Source organism: Somniosus microcephalus, unplaced genomic scaffold (assembly GCF_052327205.1).
Source record: "Somniosus microcephalus isolate GS21.2 unplaced genomic scaffold, FLI_Smic_1.0 unresolved_chr8, whole genome shotgun sequence".
NCBI lineage: Eukaryota > Metazoa > Chordata > Chondrichthyes > Squaliformes > Somniosidae > Somniosus > Somniosus microcephalus.
Genome location: NW_028225186.1, coordinates 21,312,205 through 21,322,036, shown reverse-complemented (window position 1 = coordinate 21,322,036; position 9,832 = coordinate 21,312,205).

Genomic DNA, 9,832 nt, shown 5'->3' with positions numbered 1-9,832 from the left:
GATTGGAATGTGCGAGAGGAGCTTTACCCTTTGATCCCGGGAGGTATTGATTGGAATGTGTGAGAGGAGCTTTACACTATGACCCCGGGAGGGATTTATTGGAATGTGTGAGAGGAGCTTTACACTCTGAACACGGGAGGCATTGAATCGAATGTGTTAGAGGAGCTTTAAACTCTGGCCCCGGGAAGGATTGATTGGACAGTGTGAGAGGAGATTTACCCTCTGACCACGGGAGGAATTATTTGGACTGTGAGAGAAGTGTTACATTCGAACCACGGGAGGAATTGATTCGAATGTGTGCGAGGAGCTTTGCTCTCTGACCCCGGGTGGATTTGATTGGTCATTGTGAGAGAAACTTTACTCTCTGACCTCGAGAGGGATTGATTCGAATGTGTGAGAGGAGCTTTAATCTCTGACCACGGGAGGGATTGATTGGATAGTCTGCGAGCTGCTTTAAACTCTGACCCCGAGAGGGATTGATTGGAAAGTGTGTGAGGAGATTTACTCTCTGACCCCGGGAGCGATTGATTGGAATGTTTGAGAGGAGCTTTACACTCTGACCCCGGGAGGGATTGATTGGAATGTGTCTGAGGAGATTTACTCTCTGACCCCAGGAGCGATTGATTGGAATGTGTGAGAGGAGCTTTACAGTCTGACCCCGGGAGGGATTGACCGGACAGTGTGAGAGGAGCTTTACAGTCTGACCCCGGGAAGGATTGATTGGAATGTGTGAGAGGAGCTTTACACTCTCACCGCGGGAGGGATTGATTAGGCAGTGTGAGAGGAGCTTTACACTCTGACCCCGGGAGGGTTTGATTGGACAGTCTGAGAGGAGCTTTACACTCTGAACCCGGGAGGGATTGATTGGACAGTGTGAGAGGAGATTTATTCTCTGACCCCGGCAGCGATTGATTGGAATGTGTGAGAGGATCTTTACACTATGACCCCGGGAGGGGTTGATTGGACAGTGTGAGAGGAGCTTTACACTCTGACCCCGGGAAGGATTGATTGGAATGTGTGACAGGAGCTTTACACTCTGACCCCGGGAGGGATTGATTGGACAGTGTGAGAGGAACTTTACAATCTGAGCCCGGGAAGGATTGATTGGAATGTGTGAGAGGAGCTTTACACTCAGATCCGGGAGGGATTTATTGGACAGTGTGAGAGGAACTTTACACTCTGAGCACGGGAAGGATTGATTGGAATGTGTGAGAGGAGCTTTACACTCTGGCCCCGGAAAGGATTGATTGGACAGTGTGAGAGGAGCTTTACCCTCTGACCACGGGAGGGATTGATTGGACAGTGTGAAAGTTGCGTTTCACTCTGACCCCGGGAGGGATTGATTGGAATGTGTGAGAGGAGCTTTACACTCTGACCCCGGGAAGGACTGATTGGAATGTGTGAGAGGAGCTTTACACTCTGACCTCGGGAGGGATTTTTTCGAATGTTTGAGAGGAGCTTTAAACTCTGACCCTGGGAGGGATTGATTGGACTGTGTGAGAGGAGTTTTACATTCTTACCCCGGGAGGAATTGATATGAATGTGTGAGAGGAGCTTTACACTCTGACCCCGGGAGACGTTAATTGGAATGTGGGAGTGGAGCTTTACACTCTGACCCCGGGAGGGATAGATTCGAATGTGTGAGAGGAGATTTACACTGACCCCGGGAGGATTTGATTGGTCATTGTGAGAGGAGCTTTACACTCTGACCTCGGGAAGGATTGATTCAAATGTGTGAGAGGAGCTTTAAACTCTGACCACGGGTGGGATTGATTGGATAGTCTGCGAGGATCTTTAAACTCTGACCATGAGAGGGATTGATTGGAATGTGTGTGAGGAGATTTACTCTCTGACCCCGGGAGGGATTGACTGGACAGTGAGAGAGGAGCTTTACAGTCTCACCCCGGGATAGATTGATTGGAATGTGTGAGAGGAGCTTTACACTCTGAACCCGGGAGGGATTGATTGGAATGTGTGAGAGGAGCTTTACACTCTGACCCCGGGAGGATTTGATTGGAAAGTGTGAGAAGAGCTTTACACTCTGACGTCGGGAGGGATTGATTCGAATGTGTGAGAGGAGCTTTAAACTCTGACCCCCGGAGGGATTGATTGGATCGTCTGCGAGGAGCATTACACTCTGACCCCGAGAGGTATTGAATGGAAAGTGTGAGAAGAACTTTACACTCTGGCCCCGGGAGGGATTGATTGGAAAGTGTGTGAGGAGATTCACTCTCTGACCCCGGGAGCGATTGATTGGAATGTGTGAGAGGAGCTTTAAACTTTGACTCCGGAAGGGATTTTTTGGACAGTGTGAGAGGAGCTTTACACTCTGACCCCGGGAAGGATTGATTGGAATGTGTGTGAGGAGCTTCACACTCTGACCCCAGGAGGGATTGATTGGCCATCGTGAGAGGAGCTTTACACTCTGAACCCGGGAGGGATTGATTGGACAGTGTGAGAGGAGATTTACTCTCTGAACCCAGGAGCGATTGATTGGAATGTATGAGAGGAGCTTTAAACTCTGACCCCGGAAGGGATTTTTTGGACAGTGTGAGAGGAGCTTTACACTCTGAGCCCAGGGCGGATTGATTGGAATGTGTGAGAGGAGCTTTACACTCTGACCCCGGTCGGGATTGATTGGAATGTGCGAGAGGATCTTTACCCTCTGATCCCGGGAGGGATTGATGGGAATGTGTGAGAGGAGCTTTACACTATGACCCCGGGAGGGATTTATTGGAATGTGTGAGAGGAGCTTTGAACTCTGACCCCGGGAAGGATTGATTGGAATGTGTGAGAGGAGCTTTACTCTCTGACCCCGGGAGGGATTGATTGGACAGTGTGAGAGGAACTTTACACTCTGAGCCCGGTAAGGATTGATTCGATTGTGTGAGAGGAGCTTTACACTCTGACCCTGGTAGGGATTGATTGGAATGTGTGAGAGGAGCTTTACCCTCTGATCCCGGGAGGGATTGATTGTAATGTGTGAGAGGAGATTTACAATCTGACCCCGGAAGGATTGATTGGAATGTGTGAGAGGAGCATTACACTCTGACCCCGGGAGGGATTGATTGTAATGTGTGAGAGGAGCTTTACACTCTGACCCAGGGAGGATTGATTGGAATGTGTGAGAGGAGCTTTACACTCTGACCCCGGTAGGGAATGATTGGAATGTGCGAGAGGAGCTTTACCCTCTGATCCCGGGAGGGATTGATTGGAATGTGTGAGAGGAGCTTTACACTATGATCCCGGGAGGGATTTATTGGATGGTGTGAGAGGAGCTTTGAACTCTGACCCCGGGAGGAATTGATTGGACAGTGTTAGAGAAGCTTCACACTCTGACACCGGGAGGGATTGATTGTAATGTGTGAGTGGAGCTTTGCACTCTGACCTCGGGATGGTTTGATTTGAATGTGTGAGAGGAGCTTTACTCTCGGACCTCGGGAGGGATTGATTCGAATGTATGAGAGGAGCTTTGAACTCTGACCACGGGAGGGATTGATTGGATAGTCTGCGAGGTGCTTTAAACTCTGACCCCGAGAGGCATTGATTGGAAGTGTGTGAGGAGATTTACTCTCTGACCCCGGGAGCGATTGATTGAAATGTGTGAGAGGAGCTTTACACTCTGACCCCGGGTGGGCTTGATTGGAAAGTGTGTGAGGAGATTAATCTCTGACCCCGGGAGCGATTGATTGGAATTTGTGAGACGAGCTTTACACTCTGACCCCGGGAGGGATTGACTAGACAGTGTGAGAGGAGCTTTACAGTCTGAACCCGGGAGGATTAATTGGAATGTGTGACAGGAGCTTTACACTTTCACCACGGGAGGGATTGATTGGACAGTGTGAGAGGAGCTTTACACTGTGACCCCGGGAGTGATTGATTGGACAGTCTGAGAGGAGATTTACACTCTGAACCCGGGAGGGATTGATTGGACAGTGTGAGAGGAGATTTACTCTCTGACCCCGGGAGCGATTTATTGGAATGTGTGAGAGCACCTTTACACTCTGACCCCGGGAGAATTTGATTGGTCATTGTGAGAGTAGCTTTACTCTCTATCCTCGGGAGGGATTGATTCGAATGTGTGAGAGGAGCTTTAAACTCTGACCACGGGAGGGATTGATTGGATAGTCTGCAAGGTGCTTTAAATTCTGACCCCGAGAGGGATTCATTGGAAGTATGTGAGGGGATTTACACTCTGACCCCGGGAGCGATAGATTGGAATGTGTGAGAGGAGATTTACACTCTGACCCCGGGTGGGATTGATTGGAAAGTGTGTGAGGAGATTTACTCTCTGACCCCGGGAGCGATTGATTTGAATGCGTGAGAGGAGCTTTACACTCTGACCCCGGGAGGGATTGACTGGACAGCCTGAGAGGAGATTAACACTCTGAGCCCGGGAGGGATTGATTGGACAGTGTGAGAGGAGATTTACTCTCTGACCCCAGGAGCGATTGATTGGAATGTGTGAGAGGAGCTTTACACTCTGACACTGGGAGGGATTGATTGGACAGTTTGTGAGGAGCTTTACCCTCTCACCCTGGCAGGGATTGATTGGACAGTGTGAGAGGAGATTTACTCTCTGTCCCATGGAGCGATTGATTGGAATGTGTGAGAGGAGCTTTACGCTCTGTCCCTGGGAGGGATTGATTGGACATTGTGAGAGGAGCTTTACACTCTGACCCCGGGAAGGATTGATTGGAATGTGTGAGAGGAGCTTTACACTCTCACCCCGTGAGGGATTGATTGGACAGTGTGAGAGGAGGTTTACATTCTGACCCCGGGATTGATTGATTCAAATGTCCGAGAGCAGCTTTACACTCTTAACCCGGGAGGGTTTGATTGGAATGTGTGAGAGGAGCTTTACACTCTGACCCCGGGAGGGATTGATTGGAATGTGTGAGAGGAGCTTGACTCTCGAACCCGCGAGGGATTGATTGGAATGTGTATGTGGAGCTGTACACTCAGATCCTGGGAGGGATTGATTGGAATGTGTGAGAGGAGCTTTACACTCTGAGCCACTGAGGGATTGATTCGAATGTGTGAGACGTGCTTTACACTCTGACCCCGGGAGGATTTGATTGGACAGTGTGAGAGGAGCTTTACACTCTGACCTCGGGAGGGATTGATTCGAATGTGTGAGAGGAGCTTTAAACTCTGACCCCGCGAGGGATTGATTGGATAGTCTGCGAGGAGCTTTACACTCAGACCCAGGGAGGGATTGATTGGACAGTGTGAGAGGAGCTTTACACTCTGACCCCTGGAGGGATTGATTTGACAGTGTGGGAGGAGATTTACTCTCTGACCCCGGGAGTGATTGATTGGTATGTGTGAGAGGAGCTTTACACTCTGACCCCAGGAGGGACTCACAGGATAGTGTGAGAGGAGCTTTACACTTTGACCCCTGGAAAGATTGATTGGAATGTGTGAGAGGAGCTTTACACTCGGACCCCACAGGGATTGATTGGAATTTGTGAGAGGAGCTTTACACTCTGACCCCGGGAGGGATTGATTCTAATGTGTGAGAGGAGCTTTACACACCGACCCCGGAGGGATTGATTGGAACGTGTGAGAGGAGCTTTACACTATGACCCCGTGAGTGGTTGATTGCAAAATGTGAGAGGAGCTTTACACCCTGACCCCGGGAGGGATTGATTGGACAGTGTGAGAGTAGATTTACACTCTGACCCCGGGAGTGATTGATTGGAATGTTTGAGAGGAGCTTTACACTCTGACCCGGGATTGATTGATTCAAATGTGCGAGAGCAGCTTTACACTCTAACCCCGGGAGGGATTGATTGGAATGTGTGAGAGGAGCTTTGCACTCTGACCCCGGGAGGGTTTGATTAGAATGTGTGAGAGTCGCTTGACTTTCTGACCCCACGAGAAATTGATTGGAATGAGTAAGAGGAGCTGTACACTCTGAACCGGGGAGGGATTGATTGGAATGTGTGAGAGGAGCATTACAGTCTGAACCCGGGAGGGATTGATTCAAATTTGTGAGAGGCTCTTTACAATTCGACCCCGGCAGGATTTGATTGGACAGTGTGTGAGGAGCTTTACACTCTGACCTCGGGAGGGATTGATTCAAATGTGTGAGAGGTGCTTTAAACTCTGACCCCACGAGGGATTGATTGGATTGTCTGCGAGGAGCTATACATTCTGACCCAGGAATGTATTGATTGGACAGTGTGAGAGGAGCTTTACACTCTGACCTCGGGAGGGATTGATTTGACAGTGTGAGAGGAGATTTACTCTCTGACCCGGGGAGCGATTGATTGGAATGTGTGAGAGGAGCTTTACACTCTGCCCCCGGGAGGGATGGATTGGAGAGTGTGAGAGGAGATTTACTCTCTGACCCCGTGAATGATTTATTGGAATGTGTGAGAGGAGCTTTACACTCTGACCCCGGGAGGGATTGATTTGACAGTGTGAGAGGAGCTTTACACTCTGACCCCGTGAATGATTTATTGGAATGTGTGAGAGGAGCTTTACACTCTGACCCCGGGAGGGATTGAATGGACAGAGTGAGAGGAGATTTACATTCTGAGCACTGGAAGGATTGATTGGAATGTGTGAGAGGAGCTTTACACACTGACCCCGGGAGGGATTGTTTGGAATGTGTGAGAGGAGCTTTACCCTCTGATCCCGGGTGGGATTGATTGGAATGTGTGAGAGGAGCTTTACACTATGACCCCGGGAGGGATTTATTGGAATGTGTGAGAGGAACTTTACACTCTGAGCCCGAGAAGGATTGATTGGAAAGTGTGAGAGGAGCTTTACAGTGTGGCCTTGGGAGGGATTGATTCGAATGTGTGAGAGGAGCATTAAACTCTGAGCCCGGGAGGGATTGATTGGACAGAGTGAGAGGAACTTTACACTCTGACACCGGGAGGGGCTGATTGGACAATGTGAGAGAAGATTTACTCTCTGTCCCCGGGAGCGATTGATTGGAATGTGTGAGAGGAGCTTTACAATCTGACCCCAGGAGGGAATGATTAGACAGTGTGAGTGGACCTTTACACTCTGAGCCCGAGAAGGATTGATTGGAATGTGTGAGAGGAGCTTTACACTCTGACCCCGGAAGGATTGATTGGAACGTGTGAGAGGAGCTTTACTCTCTGATCCCGTGAGTGGTTGATTACACAGTGTGAGAGGAGATTTACACTCTGACCCCGGGAGGGATTGATTGGAAAGTGTGAGAGGAGCTTTACACTCTGACACCGGGAGTGATTGATTGGAATGAGTGGGAGGAGCTTTAAACTCTGACCCCGGGAGGGATTGTTTCGAATGTATGAGAGGAGCTTTACACTCTGACCCAGGGATTGATTGATTCAAATGTGCGAGAGCAGCTTTACACTCTGACCCCGGGAGGGATTGATTGGAATGTGTGAGAGGAGCTTTACACTCTGCCCACGGGAGGGATTGATTGTAATGTGTGAGAGGAGCATTACACTCTGACCCCGGGAGGGATTGATTGTAATGTGTGAGAGGAGCTTTACACTCTCACCACGGAGGGATTGATTGGAACGTATGAGAGGAGCTTTGCACTCTGACCCCGTGTGTGGTTGACTGCATAATTTGAGAGTAGCTTTACACTCTGACCCCGGGAGATATTGATTGGACAGTGTGAGAGGAGCTTTACACACTGACCCCGGGAGTGATTGATTGGAATGTGTGAGAGGCGCTTTACACTCTGATCCCGGGAGGGATTGATTGTAATGTGTGAGAGGAGATTTACAATCTGACCCCGGAAGGATTGATTGGAATGTGTGAGAGGAGCATTACACTCTGACCCCGGGAGGGATTGATTGTAATGTGTGAGAGGAGCTTTACACTCTGACCCAGGGAGGATTGATTGGAATGTGTGAGAGGAGCTTTACACTCTGACCCCGGTAGGGAATGATTGGAATGTGCGAGAGGAGCTTTACCCTCTGATCCCGGGAGGGATTGATTGGAATGTGTGAGAGGAGCTTTACACTATGATCCCGGGAGGGATTTATTGGATGGTGTGAGAGGAGCTTTGAACTCTGACCCCGGGAGGAATTGATTGGACAGTGTTAGAGAAGCTTCACACTCTGACACCGGGAGGGATTGATTGTAATGTGTGAGTGGAGCTTTGCACTCTGACCTCGGGATGGTTTGATTTGAATGTGTGAGAGGAGCTTTACTCTCGGACCTCGGGAGGGATTGATTCGAATGTATGAGAGGAGCTTTGAACTCTGACCACGGGAGGGATTGATTGGATAGTCTGCGAGGTGCTTTAAACTCTGACCCCGAGAGGCATTGATTGGAAGTGTGTGAGGAGATTTACTCTCTGACCCCGGGAGCGATTGATTGAAATGTGTGAGAGGAGCTTTACACTCTGACCCCGGGTGGGCTTGATTGGAAAGTGTGTGAGGAGATTAATCTCTGACCCCGGGAGCGATTGATTGGAATTTGTGAGACGAGCTTTACACTCTGACCCCGGGAGGGATTGACTGGACAGTGTGAGAGGAGCTTTACAGTCTGAACCCGGGAGGATTAATTGGAATGTGTGACAGGAGCTTTACACTTTCACCACGGGAGGGATTGATTGGACAGTGTGAGAGGAGCTTTACACTGTGACCCCGGGAGTGATTGATTGGACAGTCTGAGAGGAGATTTACTCTCTGACCCCGGGAGCGATTTATTGGAATGTGTGAGAGCACCTTTACACTCTGACCCCGGGAGAATTTGATTGGTCATTGTGAGAGTAGCTTTACTCTCTGTCCTCGGGAGGGATTGATTCGAATGTGTGAGAGGAGCTTTAAACTCTGACCACGGGAGGGATTGATTGGATAGTCTGCAAGGTGCTTTAAATTCTGACCCCGAGAGGGATTCATTGGAAGTATGTGAGGGGATTTACACTCTGACCCCGGGAGCGATAGATTGGAATGTGTGAGAGGAGATTTACACTCTGACCCCGGGTGGGATTGATTGGAAAGTGTGTGAGGAGATTTACTCTCTGACCCCGGGAGCGATTGATTTGAATGCGTGAGAGGAGCTTTACACTCTGACCCCGGGAGGGATTGACTGGACAGCCTGAGAGGAGATTAACACTCTGAGCCCGGGAGGGATTGATTGGACAGTGTGAGAGGAGATTTACTCTCTGACCCCAGGAGCGATTGATTGGAATGTGTGAGAGGAGCTTTACACTCTGACACTGGGAGGGATTGATTGGACAGTTTGTGAGGAGCTTTACACTCTCACCCTGGCAGGGATTGATTGGACAGTGTGAGAGGAGATTTACTCTCTGTCCCATGGAGCGATTGATTGGAATGTGTGAGAGGAGCTTTACGCTCTGTTCCTGGGAGGGATTGATTGGACATTGTGAGAGGAGCTTTACACTCTGACCCCGGGAAGGATTGATTGGAATGTGTGAGAGGAGCTTTACACTCTCACCCCGTGAGGGATTGATTGGACAGTGTGAGAGGAGGTTTACATTCTGACCCCGGGATTGATTGATTCAAATGTCCGAGAGCAGCTTTACACTCTTAACCCGGGAGGGTTTGATTGGAATGTGTGAGAGGAGCTTTACACTCTGACCCCGGGAGGGATTGATTGGAATGTGTGAGAGGAGCTTGACTCTCGAACCCGCGAGGGATTGATTGGAATGTGTATGTGGAGCTGTACACTCAGATCCTGGGAGGGATTGATTGGAATGTGTGAGAGGAGCTTTACACTCTGAGCCACTGAGGGATTGATTCGAATGTGTGAGACGTGCTTTACACTCTGACCCCGGGAGGATTTGATTGGACAGTGTGAGAGGAGCTTTACACTCTGACCTCGGGAGGGATTGATTCGAATGTGTGAG